The sequence below is a fragment of the Entelurus aequoreus genome, linkage group LG19, assembly GCF_033978785.1.
Source record: "Entelurus aequoreus isolate RoL-2023_Sb linkage group LG19, RoL_Eaeq_v1.1, whole genome shotgun sequence".
NCBI classification, from domain to species: domain Eukaryota; kingdom Metazoa; phylum Chordata; class Actinopteri; order Syngnathiformes; family Syngnathidae; genus Entelurus; species Entelurus aequoreus.
The window spans coordinates 14,515,307-14,526,547 of NC_084749.1; the positions used below are offsets into that span (position 1 = coordinate 14,515,307).

General features: G+C 35.6%; 1 protein-coding gene and 1 long non-coding RNA gene across 2 annotated transcripts in view; one reads left to right on the top strand and one right to left on the bottom strand.

Moving 5' to 3' along the window:
- LOC133635137 (uncharacterized) overlaps positions 1-11,241 on the bottom strand; it is a 146,217-nt gene that overhangs the window by 59,978 nt on the left and 74,998 nt on the right. The window lies entirely within an intron of this gene.
- adcyap1r1b (adenylate cyclase activating polypeptide 1b (pituitary) receptor type I) overlaps positions 564-11,241 on the top strand; it is a 77,431-nt gene continuing 66,753 nt past the window's right edge. Inside the window, exon 1 of the mRNA XM_062027966.1 lies at positions 564-827. The gene's annotated coding sequence lies outside the window, so the exon portion shown is untranslated. The remainder of the gene's footprint in view (positions 828-11,241) is intronic.

The window sequence follows — 11,241 nt, forward strand, 5'->3', positions numbered from 1 at the left end:
TCTAGTGACTCAAAGCGCTTTTACATAGTGAAACCCAATATCTAAGTTACATTTAAAACCAGTGTGGGTGGGGCACTGGGAACAGGTGGGTAGAGAGTCTTGCCCAAGGACACAACGGCAGTGACGGAAGCGGGGATCGAACCTGGAACCCTCAAGTTGCTGGCACGGCCACTCTACCAACCGAGCTATACCGCCCCATATTGTTTAATATATATACATACTGTATAGCTGCACGTTTTTGAATGTAAAATCAAACATTTTGAAACAATACCATTCATGTTTTGTTGTATCCCATCCGATTATCTTCTTCAGTGTAGTAAATATGACATCCTAATGAATTTTTGCACATTTTTATGTGAACTGCATGAGATTGATGGTTGCTGTCCAAGGTGCTGATATCGGTTAAAAGAAAAATAAACATGGACATTGCAGCTCATGTAATCTACATCCCCTCCCTCATACGCCCACTACGCCTCCTCAAGCATCCTTCGCACGTCGCTCGCCCACAATTGGATTTCAGTTCCATGGTGTGTGTGTGTGTAAGAGTGTGTGTGTGTGGGGAGTGGGAGAGGGACACACAGAGAGAGAGAGAGAGTTGATGCTAAGCCAGCGTCAATCCTCTGTGTGCTGTTTCAGGACAAACAATCAGCCACCACTGCAGCAGCAACAACATATTTCTTGGGTCTTTTCCCTTGGATGACATTTTCTGATTTGTATTTTGGAGTTTGGTGCTGAGGAGCTCTTTTCCCCCGCAGGAGGTAAAGCCTTCCTGGTCATCATCGGCATCCACGGGAAGCAGCGCGGGAGTTTTTATTGACGACAACATGGTGAGGAAATGAAGCTGTCATGTTATTTTGCACGTCACGCAGATCATGCCGGGATGTTGCAGCATGTCTGATTTGAGAAAAAGGTGACCCCCCCCCACCCCCCACCCACCCATCACCCCCTAGCATCGTTTGCCTATATTGTGCATATCACACACTTTGCTGTCTGAACCTCTTTAAGATCCTCATTTTCAAGTTGTTTTAATGTTTAAATGTGTTTATATTTTATAGTCAGTCCTGCTTTACTAATGCAAAGTGAGTTAACATCTAAATGTCACATACGGTTGGGGTTTTCTACTATTTTAGTCATCTACAAAAGGTAAACATGTTAGGCCAGGGCTATTCAACTACAGAATCCAAGGGTTCCGGGGGTCGAAATGTGGATGTTTCATCAGAAAGTACCTCCGCGGGTTCCTTTGAGACTTAGTTTACTTAATTACAAAGTAAACACGTCGACTTTCACACTGCACTGTCTATAAATTCATTATTCTGCCCTTGCGTGTGCAGCTAGTTAACAGTATGAAGAAACAGAAGCTCCAGAAGTGTGTTGTTGCGGATAGATGTTCCTTATTTTGAATTATTTTCCTTCCTCAGTTTTGTTTCTTTATTTTCTTTTTCATTTAGGATTTTAAGACTGAAAATATTGACATAAAATAAACATTACAATAGCGTCCATTGTGTGTTTTACAAAAAATAATGTCCATTGTGTATTTTACATGAATAAAATGCAAAGTTAGTTAACATCTAAATGTCACATTTTCTTCTATTTTAGTCATCTACAAAAGGTAAACATGTTACTACATAATGAAGAGGGTTACAAGAATCCAAGGGTTCCGGGATCGAAATGTAGATGTTTCGTCAGAAAGTACCTCCGCGGGTTCCTTTGAGACTTAGTTTACTTAATTACAAAGTAAACACGTCGACTTTCACACTGCACTGTCTATAAATTCATTATTCTGCCCTCGCGTGTGCAGCTAGTTAACAGTATGAAGAAACAGGAGCTCCAGAAGTGTGTTGTTGCGGATAGATGTTCCTTATTTTGAATTATTTTCCTTCCTCAGTTTTGTTTCTTTATTTTCTTTTTCATTTAGGATCTTAAGACTGAAAATATTGACATAAAATAAACATTACAATAGCGTCCATTGTGTGTTTTACAAAAAATAATGTCCATTGTGTATTTTACATGAATAAAATGCAAAGTTAGTTAACATCTAAATGTCACATTTTCTTCTATTTTAGTCATCTACAAAAGGTAAACATGTTACTACATAATGAAGAGGGTTACAAGAATCCAAGGGTTCCGGGATCGAAATGTAGATGTTTCGTCAGAAAGTACCTCCGCGGGTTCCTTTGAGACTTAGTTTACTTAATTACAAAGTAAACACGTCGACTTTCACACTGCACTGTCTATAAATTCATTATTCTGCCCTTGCGTGTGCAGCTAGTTAACAGTATGAAGAAACAGAAGCTCCAGAAGTGTGTTGTTGCGGATAGATGTTCCTTATTTTGAATTATTTTCCTTCCTCAGTTTTGTTTCTTTATTTTCTTTTTCATTTAGGATTTTAAGACTGAAAATATTGACATAAAATAAACATTACAATAGCGTCCATTGTGTGTTTTACAAAAAATAATGTCCATTGTGTATTTTACATGAATAAAATGCAAAGTTAGTTAACATCTAAATGTCACATTTTCTTCTATTTTAGTCATCTACAAAAGGTAAACATGTTACTACATAATGAAGAGGGTTACAAGAATCCAAGGGTTCCGGGATCGAAATGTAGATGTTTCGTCAGAAAGTACCTCCGCGGGTTCCTTTGAGACTTAGTTTACTTAATTACAAAGTAAACACGTCGACTTTCACACTGCACTGTCTATAAATTCATTATTCTGCCCTCGCGTGTGCAGCTAGTTAACAGTATGAAGAAACAGGAGCTCCAGAAGTGTGTTGTTGCGGATAGATGTTCCTTATTTTGAATTATTTTCCTTCCTCAGTTTTGTTTCTTTATTTTCTTTTTCATTTAGGATCTTAAGACTGAAAATATTGACATAAAATAAACATTACAATAGCGTCCATTGTGTGTTTTACAAAAAATAATGTCCATTGTGTATTTTACATGAATAAAATGCAAAGTTAGTTAACATCTAAATGTCACATTTTCTTCTATTTTAGTCATCTACAAAAGGTAAACATGTTACTACATAATGAAGAGGGTTACAAGAATCCAAGGGTTCCGGGATCGAAATGTAGATGTTTCGTCAGAAAGTACCTCCGCGGGTTCCTTTGAGACTTAGTTTACTTAATTACAAAGTAAACACGTCGACTTTCACACTGCACTGTCTATAAATTCATTATTCTACCCTCGCGTGTGCAGCTAGTTAACAGTATGAAGAAACAGAAGCTCCAGAAGTGTTGTTGTGGATAGATGTTCCTTATTTTTGAATTATTTTCCTTCCTCAGTTTTGTTTCTTTATTTTCTATTACATTTAGTATTTTAAGACTGAAAATATTGACATAAAATAAACATTACAATAGCGCCCATTGTGTGTTTTACAAAAAATAATGTCCATTGTGTATTTTACATGAATAAAATAGAACAGGGGTGTCAAACTCATATTAGCTCAAGGGCCGCATAGAGGAAAATCTGCGCACACGCGGGCCGGACTATTAAAATCATGGCATTAAAACTAAAAAAAATAAAGACAACTTCAGATTGTTTTCTTTGTTGTTACTTTGGGGAAAAATAGAACAAACACATTCTGAAAATATTACAATAAAAATATAGAAAAAAAATACCGGCAGCGGTAAAGTTTAGATCCATGAAGGAATGAAGAAAGTGAATGAATAAATTTACATGTGTTTTCTTTTGTATTATTATTTTTTTTAATGAATTAAGTAACGTTTATGACAACCTTTTTCCAAAGCACAATATAGAATGTGAGATATAACAGGGAAATGCATACATTTATCATTTGTTTTCAAAACGGTTACAAAAAAGTGGGACCCCAAACTATTACCACTCCACTTCAACTTAAAGATGGCATAAATCCATTCCAGACGGGGGTTAATAAAAAAGGTTAGTGTTTTTCATACCTGCCATTGTTCTCCGTTTGACTAATTTCACTTGATCAAACCTTTTCTAACATTCCGTACTACAAAATAAAGAATGTATGATTAGTGCTGATACCATATCGGATCAATATCAGTATCGGCCAATACTTAACATACTAATATCGATTGTATATCGGAAGTGAAAAAGTTGTATGTGTGTTATGTATTTAACACTTTAAATGTGTTAAATACTTGACACTTTAAATATGTTAAATACATAACACTTTAAATGTGTTAAATACATAACACTTTAAATGTGTTAAATACTTGACACTTTAAATGTGTTAAATACATAACACTTTAAATGTGTTAAATACATGACACTTTAAATGTGTTAAATACTTGACACTTTAAATGTGTTAATTACATAACACTTTAAATGTGTTAAATACTTGACACTTTAAATGTGTTAAATAAATAACACTTTAAATTAATTACATAACACTTTAAATGTGTTAAATACTTGACACTTTAAATGTGTTAAATACATAACACTTTAAATGTGTTAAATACTTGACACTTTAAATATGTTAAATACATAACACTTTAAATGTGTTAAATACATAACACTTTAAATGTGTTAAATACTTGACACTTTAAATGTGTTAAATACATAACACTTTAAATGTGTTAAATACATGACACTTTAAATGTGTTAAATACTTGACACTTTAAATGTGTTAATTACATAACACTTTAAATGTGTTAAATACTTGACACTTTAAATGTGTTAAATAAATAACACTTTAAATTAATTACATAACACTTTAAATGTGTTAAATACTTGACACTTTAAATGTGTTAAATACATAACACTTTAAATGTGTTAAATACATGACAGTTTAAATGTGTTAAATACATAACACTTTAAATGTGTTAAATACATAACACTTTAAATGTGTTAAATACTTGACACTTTAAATGTGTTAAATACATAACACTTTAAATGTGTTAAATACATGACACTTTAAATGTGTTAAATACTTGACACTTTAAATGTGTTAATTACATAACACTTTAAATGTGTTAAATACTTGACACTTTAAATGTGTTAAATACATAACACTTTAAATGTGTTAAATGCATGACACTTTAAATGTGGTAAATACATAACACTTTTGATGTGTAAAATACAGAACCATATAATTTGTGTTAAATAAACAAAACTTTAAATTAAATACATATCAAATGTGTTAAATGTATAACATTTTAAATTAAATAAATGACAATATAAATGTGTTAAATACATAGCAATCTAAATGTTTTGAACAAATAACACTTTTAATTAAATACATAATCTGAAAGTGCAAAACACCTAAAACACAGAAGACATACAAAGTTAATTTTACATCCATGTAATTATTGTAATACTTTATGAGGGTGTCAGATATCAAAATGTAACTGTTATTGAGATATTTCTTCAATAAATTCAACTTCTCCTCCATATGTTTGCAACCAAACAAAACAAAAACACAGTAAAATTGTGCCAAACAACATGACCAAAACCATGCAAATTTCTGATAAAATATGACCTTTCTGCAGTACTTCTCCGTCCCTCCAACCCCCACTCTGCTTTGCATCCAATCTTAGTCTTTTGGGACTACCACAGATTACCGTGATATCACTAGAAATACACAATCTCTATTTTTGCAAAACGTATAAATGGTTTCAAACGTATAGAAGTTTAAAAGCTGTTATTTAAGCTCACTGTTGATATTCAACAACAATGCTCTGTCAAAACTGTACATGTGGTTTGCATAAACATGTCCTCGCTCTGTATGCAGCTCCACCTCTTTTTACTTCACTTCTACCTCAAACGGCAAAAACGGAGCATAACGAGGACAAAAAAGGGATGAGTCGCGTTTCATTCGCCTCCACTTTTCATTCATAAGCTCCTCCTATTCCATCCCAAAATAGTCACGGCAATGTCATGTGTGTATGACTTCATTCCTCCCATCATTCCCTGACTTCATTTAGAGCTGAACCATCCACTGGGAATGGTCTGATCTTACTTTGGAGTCCCAACTTTCCCTTTGAACCTTTCTGAGGAAGGCGTCTCAGGCATACGGATCAGGGATGAAAGCGTGCGATAGGACCAGAAATGATGATGGCCTCAATGACTCATTAACTTAGGCTGACCATATTGTGAAATCCCAAAAAGAGGACACATATATGCGTGCCAAGGCCGGGACTAGGTGAAAATTTGCCAATGATACTCGAACTTGCTTTATAAATAATATATTTATTTAAATAAAGCATTTTTTTTCCCTCTGTTGACAGCAGTGTTGGCGCTAGGAATTTTCAAAATGGGGTCCCACAGTACATTTTTGGGGTCCCACTTTTTTGTAAGAAAAATGATAAACATATGCATTATCCTGTTATATCTCACATTCTATATTGTGTTTTGGAAAAAGGTTGTCATAAACGTTACTTAATTCATTTTAAAAAATAATAAAAAAAGAAATCAAATGTGTATGCATATGTAAATGTATTCAGTTATAAACATTCATTCACTTTCTTCTTTCCTTCATGGATCTAAACTTTACCGCTGCTGGTAGTTTTTTTTTAAATGTTTTTATTTAATAAGTTGTAGGTGTATTTATTTCAGTATAAAAGTGTAAAAAGTGTTTTGCTTGGGTCATGGAATGATGATAACGCTTAAATCTCAGGAGTCTACATCAACTTGAGATCTATCCCTCATTTCAAAATGTTTTAGTTTTTTTCATGTTGTTTTTTTGTTTGTTTGTTTTCCGCCCTTTTTTTGTCAAACAAAACTATGTTTTTAATGGCAAACACACAAATTATGCAAAATCTTCCACCAAAAATATTTTTCTTAGTGGAATATTTGATGTGAAGTAATGGGAACCTTGGATAGGTCAATAATTCATAATAACATTGATTTTGATTCAATATTATGTTTTCAGCAATGACAGTTTGAAGGAAAAAAAAAACAGCTTTGTTTTATTAGTCAACATTGCAACTTTTTCAAAATTACATTTCACCTTTAAGCTTTTTTATTTCACTTTTGTTATGTTTTTGTTTATTTGAATAGTATTTTTAGAATGTGCCGTGGGCCTTTAAAACATTAGCTGTGGGCCGCAAATGGCCTCCGGGGCACACTTTTGACACCCCTGCTATAGATAATAAAAAATTTAATCTGATAAATCTATGGATAAAAAGCAGAGCCTGCGCATGCGCGTTTATCATAACTCCATACTTGCCAACCTTGAGGTGGGGGGTGGGGGGTGGGGGCGTGGTTAAGAGGGGAATATATTTATGTATATGTATATATATATATATGTACGAAATACTTGACTTTCAGTGAATTCTAGCTATATATATATATTTATTTTATTATACATATAAATAAAAGAAATACTTGAATTTCAGTGTTCTGGAGGCTATCCAGTAGATGGCAGTATCGTCCTGTTTAAGAGTGTCACAACATTGCTGTTTACGGCAGACAAACTACTTTACGGTAGACTAAACGTGACTGCTGTTGTTGTGTGTTGTTACCGCGCTGGGAGGACGTTAATGAAACTGCCTAACAATAAACCCACATAAGAAACCAAGAACTCGCCCTCGATCATTCTACAGTTATGACGTCATTGGGCAGGCAAGCTGTTTATATTGTGGGAAAGCGGACGTGAGAACAGGCTGTCCCCACTCAGGTCCGCATTGAGCTGGAGGGGGCGTGGCTTCCAGCTCCGGCTGAATACCGGGAGTTTGTCGGGAGAAAATTTCTGCCGGGAGGTTATCGTTGAATACCGGGAGTCTCCCGGTAAAAACGGGAGGGTTGGCAAGTATGCATAACTCTTTCGCTCTCTCTGTCGCTGTCCCTCCCTCACCAATGCTGCTGCGTGCGCACACCTTCACAATTTGTTTTGTTTTTAACCCCTTCTTAACCCTGAACATACATTGAAAATACACGCAACCCTAACTCAAAATGCCAGACATTTGAGGCATTTAAGAAACTCCGCCCGGACAGCCCCGCAAAAGAGGACATGTCCGGGGAAAAGAGGACGTATGGTCAGTCTAATTAACTGAGACCAAATTATGGACCAAACTTCCCCCACCAAATAACATCTTTCCAATTACAGATGATCATGTGTGTGGAAATTGTGTGATGAGATGAAGGTGACCTGGAAATATGAGCAAAACATGTGGAATGAAAGAGAAAATTTGAATTTTAGGGAATTGTACAATTATCATTTTGAATGTCAAAAAAAAGAATAGGAAAATTACCGTATTTTCTGCACCAATAGGGCACACCGGATTATAAGCCGCACTGCCTATGAGCGGATCTAGTCAGGTCTATTTTCATACAAAAGGCGCACCAGATTATAAGGGGTCATATTTTTTGTTTTTTTTCTAAATGTAAAACACTTTCTTGTGGTCTACATCAGTGTTTTTCAACCACTGTGCCGCGGCGCACACATAGTGTGCCGTGAGATACAGTCTGGTGTGCCGTGGGAGGTTATCTAATATCACCTATTTGGGTTAAAAATATTTTTTTGCAAACCAGTAATTCTAGTCTGCAAATGATGTGTACTGTCTAGAGCTCGGCAGAGTAACAGTGTAATACTCTTCCATATCAGTAGGTGGCAGCCGGTAGCTACTTGCTTTGTAGATGTCGGGAACAGCGGGAGGCAGTGTGCAGGTAAAAAAAAGGTGTCTAATGCTTAAACCAAAAATAAACAAAAGGTGAGTGCCCCTAAGAAAAGGCATTGGAGCTTAGGGAAGGCTATGCAGAACAAAACTAAAACTGAACTGGCTACAAAGTAAACAAAAACAGAATGCTGGACGACAGCAAAGACTTACTGTGGATGCAAAGACGGCGTCCACAATGTACATCCGAACATGACATGACAATCGACAATGTCCCCACAAAGAAGGAATAAAAACAACTGAAATATTCTTGATTGCTAAAAGAAGGTAGATGCGGGAAATATCGTTCAAAGGAAGACATGAAACTGCTATAGGAAAATACAAAAAGAGAAAAAGCCACCAAAATAGGAGCGCAAGACAAGAACTAAAACACAACACAGGAAAACAGCAAAAAACTCAAAATTAGTCAGATGTGACAGGTGGTGACAGTACACCTACATTGAGACAAGAGCTATAGTGATGCATGCTGGGTTATGCTTTAAAGTCATACCCAACAATTGCGACGACGACTTTTTACTGTCAACTGAGTTTCGTTTTTTAATGATTTCTGCTGGTGGTGTGCCTCAGGATTTTTTTAACGCAAAAAATGTGCCTTGGCTCAAAAAAGGTTGAAAAACACTGCACTACATAACATGTGATGGTGGTTCTTTGGTCAAAATGTTGCATAGATGATGTTTTACAGACCATCTTCAAGCCGCTTTCTGACAGTCGCTTCAGGACGCGCCGTTTTGTGGGCGGTCTTATTTACGTGGCTCACCTTCGGCAGCGTCTTCTCTCCCTGTCATCTTTGTTGTAGCGGTGTAGCGTGCAAGGACGGGAGTGGAAGAAGTGTCAAAAGATGGCGCTAACTGCGTTAATGACATTCGGACTTTACTTCAATCAATAACGGAGCAGCATCTCCTCATCCGTGGCTCACTAGTGCAATAACACAGGAAATGTGTCCCGTGAAAAACCGTCCGACTGGAACTCTCTAATAACTAAAGTTCCTTGGGTGAATAATACAAAACTCACTACACCGGTATGTTTTAACGCTTTCATCAATCAATCAATCAATCAATCTATCAATGTTACTTATATAGCCCTAAATCACAAGTGTCTCAAAGGGCTGCACAAGCCACAACGACATCCTCGGTTCAGATCCCACATAAGGGCAAGGAAAAACTCAACCCAGTGGGATGTCAATGAGAATGACAATGAATATAATAAAATAATAAGACAATGAAAAATGTCTTCCACAGTGATGTCAAAAGTTTTTGTTTTAATAATTTCCCCCCAAAATAGAGACATTTTGCAACCTTTTCTTAGTTTTACAAAAATAGCAGCTAAATAGTGCAATTTTGTGTTTTCTCCACCAACAGTGGATAAATGTGTCTTGTTAATGATTTTCTCCACCTGTTACTGTAGTGATCACATCATAAGACTTGTTATTGGTTTTTAAGACAGCAGTGGTCAAATTGTGTGACTTTGGAATCGTCCTTTCAAAAAAAGAGCGGTAAAATTGTGCGACTCTGTTATTTTTTCTCAAAATTGTGCAAATAAATTGTGCGACCTTTGGTTTTCTCAAATGTATTGGTCGAATTCTGCAACTTGTTATCCATTTTCTCAAAAATGGTTGAAGTGTTTGAACATTTAATTTGTTTTTCTCAAATAGCAGTCAAATTGTGCTACTTTTTATCAGTTGTCTCTTGGGATGTAAGAATTTGGTACTGCAGTTATTGTGACTAAAATGAACCCGGTTATTACTATCGTGGTATTGTTGTTCATGGCGAGTTCACTGACAGATATAAGTACGAACTTTACACTACTTTATATTAGAAATGGCAACAGCGGAGGATGAATGTCACATAACAAGAAGTTAGAGAAAAAGAAGCTTATCGACTACGGTGTTGACACAGACTACAATGGCGGATTTTCAAGACTTATGCAGATCCCAAATACAGATCAGCAGGTACCAGAAGGTAAGAAAAGTTGCTTTTTCATAATATTGCGAAACAAAACGCCAGATAATATGTCTTACCTTATACACACACCATAATAATACTCCTATGTTGAAGCACAGTACAATCCATCAAGCGGTGTGGCTTCATAGATTACCAAAGTCGTACTAAAACATTTTGACAGATTTTTGAGCGCCGTGTGTAATGTTCTATATTCTCAATGGAACATTTAAAATGTTGGTGTTGTGTACTTGAGTCATATTGCAGTCTACACTTAGACTTAGACTTCCTTTTTTATTGTCATTCAAATTTGAACTTTACAGTACAGATAAGAACGAAATTTCGTTGCATTAGCTCGTTGTAGTGCAGGATACAAGAGCAATAAGGTGCAGATATAAATAAATAGATTACTGTACAGATAAATATATTCCACTTTTGCATATGCGTCCAAGTTTATGGATGTACACTACCGTTCAAAAGTTTGGGGTCACATTGAAATGTCGTTATTTTTCAATGAAGATAACTTTAAACTAGTCTTAACTTTAAAGAAATACACTCTATACATTGCTAATGTGGTAAATGACTATTCTAGCTGCAAATGTCTGGTTTTTGGTGCAATATCTACATAGGTGTATAGAGGCCCATTTCCAGCAACTATCACTCCAGTGTTCTAATGGTACAATGTGTTTGCTCATTGGCT